This window comes from Neodiprion lecontei, chromosome 4, assembly GCF_021901455.1.
Source record: "Neodiprion lecontei isolate iyNeoLeco1 chromosome 4, iyNeoLeco1.1, whole genome shotgun sequence".
NCBI classification, from domain to species: domain Eukaryota; kingdom Metazoa; phylum Arthropoda; class Insecta; order Hymenoptera; family Diprionidae; genus Neodiprion; species Neodiprion lecontei.
In genome coordinates, this window is record NC_060263.1 from 25,207,420 (window position 1) to 25,222,155 (window position 14,736).

Genomic DNA, 14,736 nt, shown 5'->3' on the forward strand with positions numbered 1-14,736 from the left:
AGATTTGAGAGTTTGGAGTCGCTTTATAATCACAGCGTATTTGAAATACCTATTTTGAAAACAGTATCTCGAAGGTTGTCTCTTCCACTGTCAAATTCCGCCCGTATCATTCTGTCACGCTTTTCTCTTTATTTCCGTGGCGTCTAAGTTTTCCTCCCGATCGAGAATTCGAAACGTGGTCCCGAACTTTTGGGCCTTCCTTTACGTACCTGAAACAAGTATCCTCAGGGACCCGTAACGCCCAAGTTGAACGCCCTTCGTACATCGCTGTGCATACGCCAGGTGGTGAACAAATTTATGCCCGTTGTAGCAGACAAAAGTCAGTTTACAATGGAGATAAGAATCGTCATATTTTTTCTTTACCGTTGTGGGGCAGATTAATTTTGTGCAAACATGGTTTACAAAATAATAGTGTAAATTTAAATGGTGGGAAATTATTTAGGTACATCCGATTGCGTATTCACGGATTTTTTAAATTTATTTTCCACTTGTATCTCGAAACAATGCATCTGAAGTTCCTCGGTGAGTTACGCACTTCTCCGACCTCTGCAACGAGTGTAACAGACATTTTGCTGGATTGATCTTTCAGTCATCAACAAACTCAAAGCAGAGCTTCAAAATCGTAGATCTGTTTATTTAATATCGAGTTACCGGTTCCATCCATCGATTTCAAATGGTTTTTCTTTTTATTGTTGCAGGTAGGACATCTTTTTTCTTCACTCCATTGGGGTTTGCAACATTTGTCGACTGACACGTGTTCTCGTTATACGCCAACGCTTCCGAAACAAAGATGCAATAAGTATATGGGACATTATTCTCAAAATCGAATAGCTTCGAAAAGTCAAATTTTTCTTCGTTTGTTCTATGGAAGAAAAACATCAACTTGATTTTTATTAGATTTCCATTCCAATTCATTTCTGTGTTCAAATTCTTGAAAACCATAACCGCTCTTTTCGATACAAAATGTAAATTTTTGTTAAAACAAAATGCGAAAAAATGAAACTAATGAAAATTGCACTTTTGATAGTTATTACGATTTCAAGAAAAATATCCCACATACAAACATTGTTGCTTCAGATGGAACAGGGCAAGTATGTATTTAAATGTTCTCATCGTGCCTCTTTGGAAAAGGTATGTCCATGCCGTTTCACAAAAGAACTCAACGGTTCAAGACTGCTAGTTAGATTCAACGGATTGATCGAAACATGATGTCGAAGTACTTGAATGAAATAAAATATATAAACTAACTAGTCAGCTGAACAGGATAAACTCAATTATTTAGCACTATTGGTGACTAAGCCATAAAAATTTCAAGTCATTGATCTTTGAATATTAAAAGCTCTCATTTAATTTCCAGATTAAAATGCGAGTGAGAATCAGCAACAAGTATATTTATGCTGTTTTCTATCAATCCGTATTTCTGACTTTCTTTATCCGCCTTTATTCTTTAGGCCGCCTGAATCGAAAGTTAGGAACCAGAAATAATTGTATATAAAATCACCAGAAATCTTACTTACGTGAATAATGGCGGATATGAAAGGAAGAACATTTCTGGCTATGTGGTGGATATAAATCTGAGAAAATTCGACTGACACAAGCTAAGACATCAACGATTTGCGAAAAGGTTTAGTAATTGAAACTTTCAGAACGATTAAACTCTGCTGTTTTTGTCCCGATTCTCTCGTTTCCGATCTAATTTTACTTACCATAAAAATCTGCATAATGCTCCTGAATTTTTTTTCCCATTCAACATATAATTATCACGATCGGGGGTAAAAATAAATTTCTTTACATACTGTGGGTAAATTATATTTTTGTCGACAAACGTATTGCGCTTTATAAATATACCATCAGCTATAACATTTACCGAATATTTCTCAGACCTCGCGTATAAGATCTTATCAGCTAGCAGACAGAGGAGCCGAAAACATAAGAATAGGATTAGCAACTTGAAATTTGAATAACTTTGCACGTTCTAATCACAAAACTTTGCCCTAATAATAAATTGCTGATATGCTAGCGTGTGTCGTTCGAATTTGCTCAGCTTCATTTCCATCATGTACCAGGAATGTTGTTTCATTTGTGTTCACCGTCGTTAACGCAAACGACGTTTCCGCAGAATGTATTACGTTCTAAACGGTTTCCAGTCGATTTATTCTTGCACCGAACTTTGCGGATCACACGAGGTGTCAAAAATTTCCACCAACAAAATTATCTGGTCGGTTGCCGCTGCGCCGTCCGGCATGTTACCAACACGGGTGTGTCGGTGTGCGTTTTTACATAGGTGCCGCCTGTCCATCGTCCGCAAGACTGAGCGACACGCAGACGGATCCGCCCCACGTCGCTTTGCTATATATAGGCGAGAGTGTTGGGACGAATATAGGCAGGTATACAGGGTTTCCTATTTTAGATTATGTATCGGAGTAAGCATCTCGGTAAGTAAGTTCCGTTCTCTGGTCAAAAAGTCTCCGTGCTTTCGTATCGCCCTCGAGATATCCCCACGCCAATTTTCAATCACGCATATATGTATATTCGAAGCGTGACAATCGGACGAGTGAAGGAAATGACAATGGTAGGAATAAAAATTGCGAAAGAAATGAAATGGCGATATTTATTTACATAGAAATCGAACAACTTATCGACTCTTCGAATCACACGCTATTGTGCCGAGACTACCTCTATACCAAAATAGTATTCTATGGTTTTAAAAACTTATAATTTATGTAAAACTTGTATATGTGTAGAGGGGTAACTTGGGAGGGAGGAAATGAAGTATTCCTTCGATTTTTACGATTTTTTTCAATCCATTTCTTTCTAACAATAACAATTTACGTTACATCGCAATAATCATTATCGAGCATTGAAAACCTATTAGTCTACTACGAGAAATAGTAAAAAACCGCAAAGAAATGTGTTTCGAAAGTTCTCCGACCATGCAGAAAACGTTTATAAAATAGGTGGTAAGAATAATACCTAATACTATGACTCAAAGGGTTAATGCGGCAACTGATGTTTCGCTTAAATACTTGTCGCTACCAGCAACACCGACGAATCGGCCAGCGCTGCCTGCCGCTGTTAGACCGAGTACCACCTAAATGCCTGCTATGATCACGAGTAAAACTTAAAAGGCCACGCCGGGCTTGGCGCAGCGCGTGTATGTGTAGTTGGTCCGCTTGCAGCGTGGGCACAACGAATACGAACGACTAATACCATACTTTTCTCCTCCATCTGTTGTCCGTGTGGCCTGGACGATAGGTATATAATCCGCCTTGTGCTACCAACGCGTTACACGCGTTACACACGTCCACGCGAGTGACGCACGCACGTGTTCCCAATGATATTAGGGCACGTAGTGTGGACCGAAGACGCGGACACTCTCCTTCATGGAAACGTTGTTCCCAATCTCTTTTGCCTCGTAGACCTAGGCAGCGAGTCCGGAGTCACGAACTCTGGTGAGAAAACGAGATCCGGTCATTCGATCTTTACCAACCTTTTGACAAAGGATGGTAAGGCAGATTTACCGGTTTTGAGCATTTGGGTGATTTATACGTATATCTTAATTTTCGATTACCAACGAAGCGTGACGAAACACTAAAACTTGGTCAACGTCGGATTTTAGTCCTGAATCGCGTATAATAACGGAAGAGACTAAAAGACGAAAAAGACTATCACAAGTGATACTTTGACCACTGTTGGTGCTTCTGCTGTCCTATCTACACATTTTTCTTAACAGTCTGTAGGAACTAGGTGTTACATCTGAAATTTCGACCAATCAAACAGCTTGATCGAAAACTCTAATAGGTACTGATGTCTCGAAGCGTGAATGAAACTTGGTGTAACCTATTCCAAGAGCACAAAATTTTTAACTTGTTCGTTATCAAAACTCGCAAATATGTAAAAACTTGATGAGGTTTCGACGAATCTAGATAATCGATCGAGTCTTCGGATACGTTAGGTTTCGTAAAGGCGTTTTTTGTCAGTTGACGTTGAAATCATTCAGGCACGATTGTGATTATTCCTGGGCAAAGTATCCCGCATGCGTTGAACCAGGAGGATGTGCGCGTTTTTCAATCAATACTCAAACCACATTTACGCACGATATGCAATCCTTTAGACCACTTTCCCTGTACGACATGACCCAATCGAAATGTTTCTAGAAATTCGATGTATAGGCACTAGGCGTGTAAATAGAGTAAAGACGTGCGATACGGTATCTGTGCAATTCTTGACATAGAGGTTTTTCCTCTTGGCATTAGCAAAATATTGTATAAATTAATACATCTACAGATCATATAAATATGCATACACAGGTTAGTCGGTGTGTCTCAACAACTCTAATGTATTTTACATGATACACTAATAACGCTTATTTATCAATGCAATTTTTTTTTATTTCATACACATACAATTCGGAAATCATGCGGACCTAACATATGAATAAATTATTATTTCGACTATACAGCTGTTGACGGGGGGAATTTAAACGTCGATTCTGTTGCTTTCCACTAGTACAGCAGCTGTCAAATTGGTTTTGTAGAAAATATGTATAAACTTCGTTCAAGTCCGGGAGGGGATTGTAAGGTAGTACAATCGTCTCCCTCCCTTCCTGTCAGGTCCAACTTCTCGCTTCGGTAGGTTCGGTGCACACAAGTAAAGTGTATCTATATACGCGAAGCCGCTGACCTTTTTTTTTTTTATTATTTTTAAACCGAAGATGTGAAATTAAGAAAAATAAACATAATAATAATAATAACAGGACTATAAATATTCGCTCGGCACAGAATGAGTAACCGGACAGTATGTGACGCGTACAGATACATATATATATGTGTGTGTGTGTGTATACGCACACGCAGAGTTGTGCTTATCGCGTTCTTTCGCGTATAAATTACTAGAATAATCTACAGGATATATAAAACATCTATGCGTGAATACAATCTGTCATACTTCTCTTTGGGTATTCGATTTGTAACTCGATGGATCATCGTAATGTATAAGCTTGTCTATATTTCTACTTGTCGGTGAAAACGGAAATTGGTAAAAAGAAAAAAAATATTGATCCAACGGCAACGAGACTAATTGTAAGACGACGATTAGTACAATCAGAAAATAGCGTAACAAGGAAGGTTTAGAAATGCAATACTGTATGGAGGCGTTATGCGAAACTGCGGGAGAAACGACGGAAGGAGGGAATGAGTAGGTGTATGGGCGCAGATATATATATATGTGAACTACACGAGACGGCGCATGGCGGAGAGCGGCGGCAACGTGAATAAAACACCCAACACATACGGAATTGAGAATCGTCGCGAATACCCAACTATATATATATATATATACACACGCACACGCATGTATACGCGTATAAATTTGACTAGGAGCAAAGAGACAACGGCAGGAGTTTGCTCGGACTCGCGCAGAGGAGACAAATCGAGGTGGGAAATTTCGACGGCGTCTATCCGCGGCACCGCGCACTTACATGATAGAAAAAACTGTTCACCTTTGAGGTAACACATACCCGACGATGCGAAATACGAAACGGCGCAGGTGTGCTCGCCGCTCAACAAATGTAATATAAATGCATAATGCGCTCTAGCGTTTAAGGAAGGGAATTTTTGGCTAGTAAGCGTACCGTAATGACCCGCAGCGCACCGGTCCTTGGAATGCGGTAATTCGTCTCTTCCCGTCGCGCCTGCAGGCATATACTTAAACATCGAGTGTATTGCGTGGAAACTTTGCGCGTCCGTCGAAGCTGCGTTTCGAACACGCGGCAAGTTTCACAGAAAACACCCGGTACGCACAGGTCGGAGAGAGACGTACGTACTTACCGCTAACTTTGGGCGAAAATAGTGCAGGGAAGAATTCGTTGGTACGGTCGTAATAGACGACGCTTTCACGATACATACTCGGTGCATACGCGTTCTCTCGTCTCGCGTCGTACGTGTGTGTATTTCACACACGCACACGCACACGCACACTCGCAAACGGCGGCGGAGGCAGCTCAGCGCACCGCACCGCACGATCGGACAAAAGATAATCGCGGCTGTCGTGACGCTCGCAGCTATAGTAGTAGGTAGTAGGTACAGAGGCAGCGAGCGGGGGCCGATGGGTAATAGGGAGCCACCGCCGCACAGATACGAACTGCTTCTCGGGGCGTCGGCAGGGGGGCGGCGGAGGGAAGGGGATGGGAAGGGGGGAGGTCTGCCTCGAAGCTTGCGAGTTGCGAGCACGCGCCCCTCCCGCCCTCCCTCTTTCCCCACTTCCCGGCATACCCGTCGGTCGAGAGGCAATGAGAAAGAGAAAGAGAAAGAGACGACGCGCTCTTCTCCGTTATAGGTGTGTGTGTGTGTGCGCGCGCGCGCAATGCATGTATGTATGTACACAGAGGGCAAAGATACGCGCGAGTCGGCTCGTCGGCTCGAAGCGCAGAGTCGCCCGTTCCGTCCAAAGCAAAGGGGAATCGGTATTAGGGGGTCGCCGGGGGAGGGAGGAGAAGCGGAACGGAGGAGACAGGCCGCCGGGGCAAACCAAGCCGAGCCGAGCCTAGCCGAGTCGAGCCCAGCAAAAGGTACGGCATGGGACGAGCCGAGGTGATACGGGCCTTCAGGTCGAGCGGGGATGGCGCAGGGTAGCTCGGACTCCGTCCGTCCATAGTTTGCGGCATCGAACCGCTACGCGATGCGAGGGGAGTTTTGGTTGACTTGGTTCTCGATGCATTATTACTCATAGGAGCCGCGCTCCGATACTAGGCGGTTCAGGTATTCGATTGATTATCGTCGGTCGGCCGATGAATCCTTTATTGCGAACGGACCGGCTCGGCTTGCTGGGAGTTATTTCTTGAATTTCGAGATCTAGTATCGACGCTGCGCGATAAATCCGGAGATGAATCCCCTCGTATCCGTGGAACTTCACCCGTCGTGCTTGTTACTTTCGCCCTCTCATGTCGTGACCTACAGCCGGGTTGCGGCCGCGAGGTACGAGCCCTTTTAGCTACCGACGCGAACATTCTTTTTTACTTCGGTGTGATCCGTACCTGCAGCGACGAGAAAACGTCGAGTCGGGCTAGTATTGAGTATGCGGTCGTTGGAACGTTGGATGCACGTTGGAAGGGAAGGAAGGTCAATCGAACGCTCCGCCGAACGGAGGGCCTTGACTAGTTTCTCTCCTTAACGATAAGTGTATGGGTAGTTTCCATCTCTCCACTCAGCCGGCTACTTCTTTCTTTTTCTCTCTCTCTCTCTTTCCTTCTTTCTCCGTCTACTTTTTCTTCTCGTTGGATTTACCCGTGGTGCTTACAGCCTCGGACTTTTGTTCAACGTGCTCGATCGCGTTCCAACTTTATTAATGCGAAATTCAAACGAACGTCGAGGAGATAACCGCGGCCAGCGTTGCCATTAACGAAATACTGACCTTGACAGTGTCCCTGTTAATACGGCTTTGCGTTTATTTCACTAATAAAGTGAACACCGTCTAGCCACGGTCTGTCGGGATATTGGGAGAAAGAAAGGGGGAAAAAACAGCTAACAATGAACGGCATGTAAAACACATATCATAAATAAATTTCATTCACATTTGAATCTGTGAATCTCAAGCTACACGGCGAGAGTTTAGTCATAGTACAACAGTCGAGCGAAGATAACGATTGCGGCACAACTTTCAGTCTAAATTGTTGTCGTCGATGTACGCATCATCGATAATCTTTCGTTATTGAGGCTTATCGTTGCGTACAAGTCCCGTAATTACACTTGCCGGTGTATAAAGGTGGCATTTAGATCGTAGCTCGACTCGCGCGTCGCGTCGGTGCGATTGTTAACCGTACGCTTTACCCACTCTAAATGGTAATGCCAACACGACCGGAATGCTTGAGGCTAGCAGGCTGTTACTCGAACGCAACCACCGATGCATTTAATATTTACTACTGTACAGATCACCGCTGCAGCTATTCTAACGTCGTACGGAATATACCATAATTCCGAAGTCGCGTGACGTGACGGATATTGTCATAAACATGTAACTCGCAATCGTTTCGGGTGCGCATGACATAAAGAGCGATGAATCTTCGTCTCGAATTGCAAATAACAGTCGGGAACACGGGGATCCAGCATACGTGTACTTGGAACGTATCCCGCGGTCTCGTCCCGCGTTTATCAGTATGTTAATCGGTCAAAGTCGCACCGTGCAATATCGCAAAGGTCACAATGTACGACGTTGTACAACAATGTACAACCTACCGCGACTCAGGATCCCGTCATGAAAAGATTCTTTGAAGCGTCGAAGAGTACCCGTATGCGTACGTATCGCGAGGTTGAAAATATTTCACGCAAGACCGTTGAACCAGCGTGAATTTTTCATCGGTTCGGAATCCTTCCTAAATCACACGGCGTCGTCGGGACAATGACGAGACCGACGATGAGGACGAGGAGAGCCAACGAGTCGACGCGACGTGCCAACGAACGAACGAACGCAACGATACGAACCGAACCTCGGAGAAGGAACGAACGCCGCCTAGTCGATGTAGGTACACGTATACCGTCACCCTCACCGTCACCGAGCGCCGAGCTACGGTGAGACCGAACGAGAAGGGAAAACGGCTGCAGGGGGAGCCCGGGGGGACACCCGGGACGACGGCTGCGGGGAGGCGGACGATGGGGGGGGGAGGTAGAGGGGGAGGAGAACCCAACTGCCGCTGGCACAACGGTGGAAGCGAGGCCCGAGCAAAGGCAGATCGGGGACGGGAAGCGAGTACGAACCGAGCGCGAGGCAAGCGAGCGACCATCTTGCGTGTGCGATGCAACGCTCGGGAAGAGACACGACGAGCGGAGGAGCGGCCGCGGCGGGGTTACGATAATACTTCAAATTTTCATTAATTACAAAGAAATCCCGTTTTCTCAGCGGCAATTTTTCTACCGCACGCGCGTTGTTTGTACGTGCGCGTACACGTATGTAGTACGATGTGTATCTCGCTGTTGACGGTTGCGTAACACACCGAGCACGTGGATAAACTTCTCGCGCGCGCGCGCGCGCGTTTGTGTGTGTGCCTCTGTGTGTGTGTCGTGTGTCTGCGACCACGTGGTTTGCCGCGCGAGTTTAAACTGTGTTTTGACGTTTTTCAAACGTGGCGAGAGAGCGTGTATTTCGTTTTTTAATACACAATCGCGTACTTGTTTTGTGCAGTTTTTTTTTTTGCTTTCCTTTTCTTATGTTTATTTAGGCTCATTTTTGAAGCAAAGGACGTTGCGGTAGAGCGGTGTGTCGCTGCGGGAAGAACGCTACAGAGGCCGAACAGCTGATCGATCAGCACGGCAATCGGCTTTCGCCCGGAGGATTATTATTATCTATGCGCTACGAAGCCGCGCTACGAGATTGATCCTCCTCGATTCCGACTCATTGTCATTAAATGACTTCGCGCTGCTTATAAGAAGTGTATATACATACACTTATATATATCTATAACGCTGCTGTTGATCCACCGAAAGAGAACGAGCCAGTCTCCAAAGCTCCTCTTCGTAAAAAGAAGGTCTTCTTTGTTCGTTGCCGCTGCAGTGTAAGAATCGCTGTGGAGTGGATAGCGGCGAGGTGCCGAGGCGAGTTAGAGTCGGTTGTACGTAGCTGGCGAACTGCATCGATTGTGAGATAGCTGGAGAAACGGAAAGACAGGAAGAGGGAGAAGGGGGGAGAGAGAGAGAGAGAGAGAGAGAAAGAGAGCGAGCGAGAGACGGATTCGAAATCCGAAGGTATTATACGGCAGCCACAGGTATAATACTTGGGTCACGTCAAGGCGCGTCGTTTGCCGAGCTACGTTCCTCCTTCGCGGCCAGGTAACCCAAGTTTCGAGACCCAGCGCGGCGCAGCAATTTCCTCGCGCATATTATACCCACAGCTTGAGAGCTCGAATATCCGAGGAGACGTGCGGGGAATAACGGAGGGGGGAAGGAACGCCGTGGGCAGGCAGGCACGCGATTTCTTCTGTGTCATCTACATACATACACACGTGCACACATGCACGGACTTATACCAGGAGTGACGTGTACGCGGAGCTAGCAGCGGTGGACAACGTTAACCAGCGTGTGCCGTCGTCGTCGTCGTCGTCGTCGTCGTCGTCGTGCACTTATTATAGCGAGGCGTTGAAATCTGGAACGAACGCCAGGCAGTCGCAGTCGGAACGAGCCGCAGCCGAGCCGAGCGAGCCAAGCCCTTCGTACCGAGCTGAACGAGCGAGCGGTTGCTTGCAGAGAGATATTCGGTTCGGTGGGAAAGCCCAAAGTGTGCGTTGTTCGTACTCTCGTTTAGTTCGTGTTGGTGTGTCGTCGTCGTCGTCGTTGGGTTGAGTATAACCGCGGACCCGGTGCCACCGCCGCTGTCTGAGGAGCAGTTGTGTGTCTGTCTCTCGAGCTTAGACTGCTTCTGCCGCCGTTGCTGCTGTTGCTGCAGCACCGATTCACCGCTGCATGCGCTCGGTTTCGCTTCACGATCCGTCGGCTCTCTGTATCTGCGTAAACCACGTGAAATTGTTGCATATATTTACAGTTGCGTGTTAAATCACTAGCCGGCTTTACGTGCAGGAATAATTACACACAAGCGCACGTACAGACACACACACACACACACATATATATATCGTTGTATCAACACATACCGAGGGAAGTGACTACATACTTGACCCCCAGGAGGCTCGGAGAGCTACTCCAACCGATCGACCATTGGGGAGAGCACACCAGCCAGCGGCGTTGGAATACTCAGGTAAAAATTCTCATCTTAACAATCAGAATTCTATCCTACGTACACCTATTGTCAGCGTTTTATTTTTCGCCGATCGAAACGATGAATTGCAATTGTAACGTTGTGCCGTTATCGACGTGTATCACGATTAGTACCTACTTCTTTTTTTTTTTTTTTTTTTTTCTCACCCGTAATTCACAGCGTGTGACAATTGTATCGTTACACGTAATCTACGTACGCGTGGTTTTATAATCGGTGATACGTTGTCGGAGGATGAGCGTCTTCGATGATATTACGATTCCGGGCAACGTGTGAAACTAACGGACAAGCGTTAAACCAGGGTATATACGAATCGTTATAATTGTCGTGACTCTTACGGCGGCGTTTCTGTCGCTGTGTCCAACCACGCATATTTTTGTACGTGACGCACCTTTCATGCTTGGGCTTGGCTCACAGAGTTCTCTCCTCGGCTAACTCGCACACGCGCAAATCATCGTCCACCACGCACACGAGTACGACGTTTATACCGCACTCGAGGCACGTACGTACATGTCACACGCATGATACCTACGCTAGCTCGCCCGCTCGAGTCCCCCCTCATCCCCCTCATCCCCCCCCTGTACGCTTACATAAAAGTACACCGGCGTGGCGGAGAACCTTCGATATCACTCGCATCAACGCAACCCAACGGTCAGTGGTCGGGTCGTCTCGTTCGCGGACTGCTTCCCCTCTCCTCTCCTTCCCTGCCCACCCCTCACCGCCACCATATTCCGTTCCATTCCCCGTCTTCTTCTTCGTCTTCGTCTTCTTCTATATAGCAGCCGCGTAAAAACATACAGGTAAACTTTTAACCGGTGAGATCGGCGAGCTGGCAGCCGGCAACAGCGAGAGTACACGCAAAAAATACGCGGAATCTGTGTTAGGTAGGAAAAATTGGGAGATATGTCTACCTGGGTGGTGGAAATGAGATTGTTGTAGGAGTGTTATTTATGCACACCGTTATGGACGCAGGTATAACTGCGGTGTGTGATTTTTTTTTTTTTTTTTTTATCAAACCAGATATTAATTCGATTTACAGACTCGATACACGATGACATCGTTCATGTTTACCGGTGTGGATAATTTTGGCAATGCGATTACAGAGAGACCCGGCTTTTAGTCTCCACTTGTATTAATTTTATTTTATTAGTCGTCGGTTTCGCTGTGACGCGTGTTGTTTGTTGTGCGTAACTACGTACGTTCGATACTTGCTGCCGGTGCGGATTGGAATCGGCGAACACGAACGACCGATTCTTTCCCCTCTGGCTGCCTTCCCTCACCGTCTCAGTCTGATTCTGCACGCGTTAAAAAGCCGACAACCGGACGGACATTCTTCCTGAAACCCGTTCCGCGGCTCGGAAAGCCGGGACACGTACGGATGTACGGATCCATGCGTGTTTTCTCGATGCCCGTGTGTTTGTGCACCGTGCGCACACACGCGTCAGCGTTACATTCCCCTCTCGGGATCCCTTCCGTCTCCTTCTCCTCATCCTCATCCTCCTTCTCTTCTCTCCTCGACTCTATACGCCGTGAGACCCCGAGACAACGACTACGACTACGACCAGAGTTGCGGGTCGATCCGTTGCCTTAAAAATATTGTTCCTATAGTCTCTTTTTCCGTCACGCCAGCTATGAAATTATCCGACGCGATCCTCCGTGGATACTATGGTACATAACGTTATATCTGTAGACCACGCATATATATATGCAATGTCTGATTAGATTATACGTGAGTGTATTATTATTTTTTTTTCTTTCTGGTTTCGCGAGATCTCACCGTGACGCATCTCATCGTCAGTAGTGTCACACGATATACACCGAATGAGTAAATGGTGAATGTTGAACGATTTTTCTCGGCAATTTTGACAAATGAATGTACGAGGCGTTCTCCACTGCTCAGCCACCTTTTTTTTTTTTACGCATCCTTTCGGGTCCGTTTCATAATTGGTTACACGGTAGTACTAGTATTTTTTCAAATTTTTTAATTCACTCGTTTCTGAAATGCTCTTTTTTTCTTCTTCTATTAAACCCGTATATCATGGAAGATTGAAGTCTTACAAAAGGATATTTTAACATGAATAAGTTGTGTTTTTCCATGAACTATTTAATGCATTTATATGTTTTATTTTTGATGGCGTAAAAAAGTTGATTTCAGCAAAAAAAAAATAAAAATTCCCCTCAATACGGCGACACCTTTGATTTCGTGTAAATATTATCGGATGTTTGACAATGTATTGGGAACGGATGAAAAAAAATTGGCATCGTGAACTTGACATTCTTGCCGAGTAGAAAGAATATTTTACCGAGAAAGGTGAATTAACGTATATATGAGTTCCTCTTTTCCATGAACTATTTATCGCGATATATGTTGTATTTTTAAAATTCACAGAGAGTACCTCTAATTGTAAGCAGTACTAACTAATTATGAAACAGAACCGAGTGGATAAATAAAAAATGACTGATTGTGAATTGGCGGAGAACGCCTCATACATAACTGCTAGCGTTTTAGAAGAGACTTTGTTAGAGGGGAGATGTATCTTTGTGTTCCTCTTCATTATATATGCGTTTTGGTATTGGATTTCGTTACAATCGTTAATTCAAGCGTGCCTGTCGTAATATGTGAAAATTACTACCTCTACGTTGATTTATATCGAAGACCAAGTGCTTTTGGACTCGATTCGAGATCCGGCTCTCCTCTTTTTACGTCTGCTACTCATTGCTGACGTAATTCGGCGGTGAACTGAATTTCTTCGAAAGTAAATTCATCCTTTCGATTGTACCTACGTATTACTATTATTTTTAATTATATTTTATTTTATTTTTTTCTATTTTTTTTTTCTGTGCGTGCGTGTTTACTGAAAAGTATTATCTTACGTAATCACGAATTCATTTATCGCTTTCGTTTTGTTTCCTCTTTCTACCATTCGGAATTGGGGAAATTTGTCAAAAGTTTTACACAGTATTTGGAACGATTTACTCTTGAAGGAAAAATACACGCAAAATCGGATTTCACTATGAATAATTCATTGAAATTTTTCAACCCCAAGTTTTCTTTTTTTTTTCTCATTAGGGAAATTGATGTTATGAAAATCTCTCACGATCAACCTTAATAATAATAACAATAATAATAATAAGAAGAAGAAGAATAAGAATAACAATAAATAGAGGGAAAATAGCAACGATTTGACAGTCCAGCGTGTTCCAAATATCGACGAGGGGTTGAATTTCTAACGGTCTTCGTCTTACTGTTAGAATCCACAGTCTAGATTACACGCTTTTATGCTCAGCGTTTCCGTATACATGCGTAGTAAGCATGTATTACTGAAACTGTAATTACCTGTGGTTTCTACTAAATCACGTGGGATTTACCGCAATTCGTTGATCCGACGAATCGGCGAACATGTGTGTTATTATCTCATGAACGAATTGGCGCTTATTTTGTCTCGGTCATCACCCGCGACCTCGTGATAAAAGGTAGATATTGAAAATACCCGAGCAATCATGGTGCAAAGGTTATGACGGAGATATTCCGTGACAAATAATGCAATTTTCCTTTACGCGAAAATTTCTCACCTTGTCATTCGCTATTCGTTTATTTTTTTCGTTGACATTATACGCGGTTTTGCCGCACGTTACTGCAGAAAAGAAAAGGAAGAAAAAACATGTACGTGTGTAAAAAGATGCTGAATATATGTATAATATATACTAGTATAGGATCAACATTCTTCTACTTTGAACTATAAGGTGTGATTTATTTCCATGTGTGTATATCAGGGGAAAAAAAAAGTTTGAAAGCCTTCTGATAATACCGTTATTTCATTTTTACTCACTTTTAACGGTTAATGAGAATCAGGATGATAATTTCCTTCTATTTTGCACGTATGGAGATCGAATATGTAATGTTTACTTATAATCTGTAAAGTAACGAACGTGTTGTATGCTTTTGTTAACCGGTTTTGTTGAGTCTGGTACTATGAT

General features: G+C 44.4%; 1 protein-coding gene across 13 annotated transcripts in view; it reads left to right on the forward strand.

Moving 5' to 3' along the window:
* Positions 1-14,736, forward strand: part of LOC107223829 (bromodomain adjacent to zinc finger domain protein 2B) — a 117,801-nt gene that overhangs the window by 27,436 nt on the left and 75,629 nt on the right. For 4 of the 13 annotated variants that reach the window (XM_046736318.1, XM_046736321.1, XM_046736322.1 and 1 more), the window contains exon 1: positions 9,228-10,740. The exons of 1 other annotated variant lie outside the window; for it this stretch is intronic. The gene's annotated coding sequence lies outside the window, so the exon portion shown is untranslated. Of the gene's footprint in view, positions 1-9,223; positions 10,741-14,736 lie in introns of those variants that run through there. 8 more of the 13 variants (XM_046736323.1, XM_046736327.1, XM_046736329.1 and 5 more) reach the window with 5 other exon arrangements.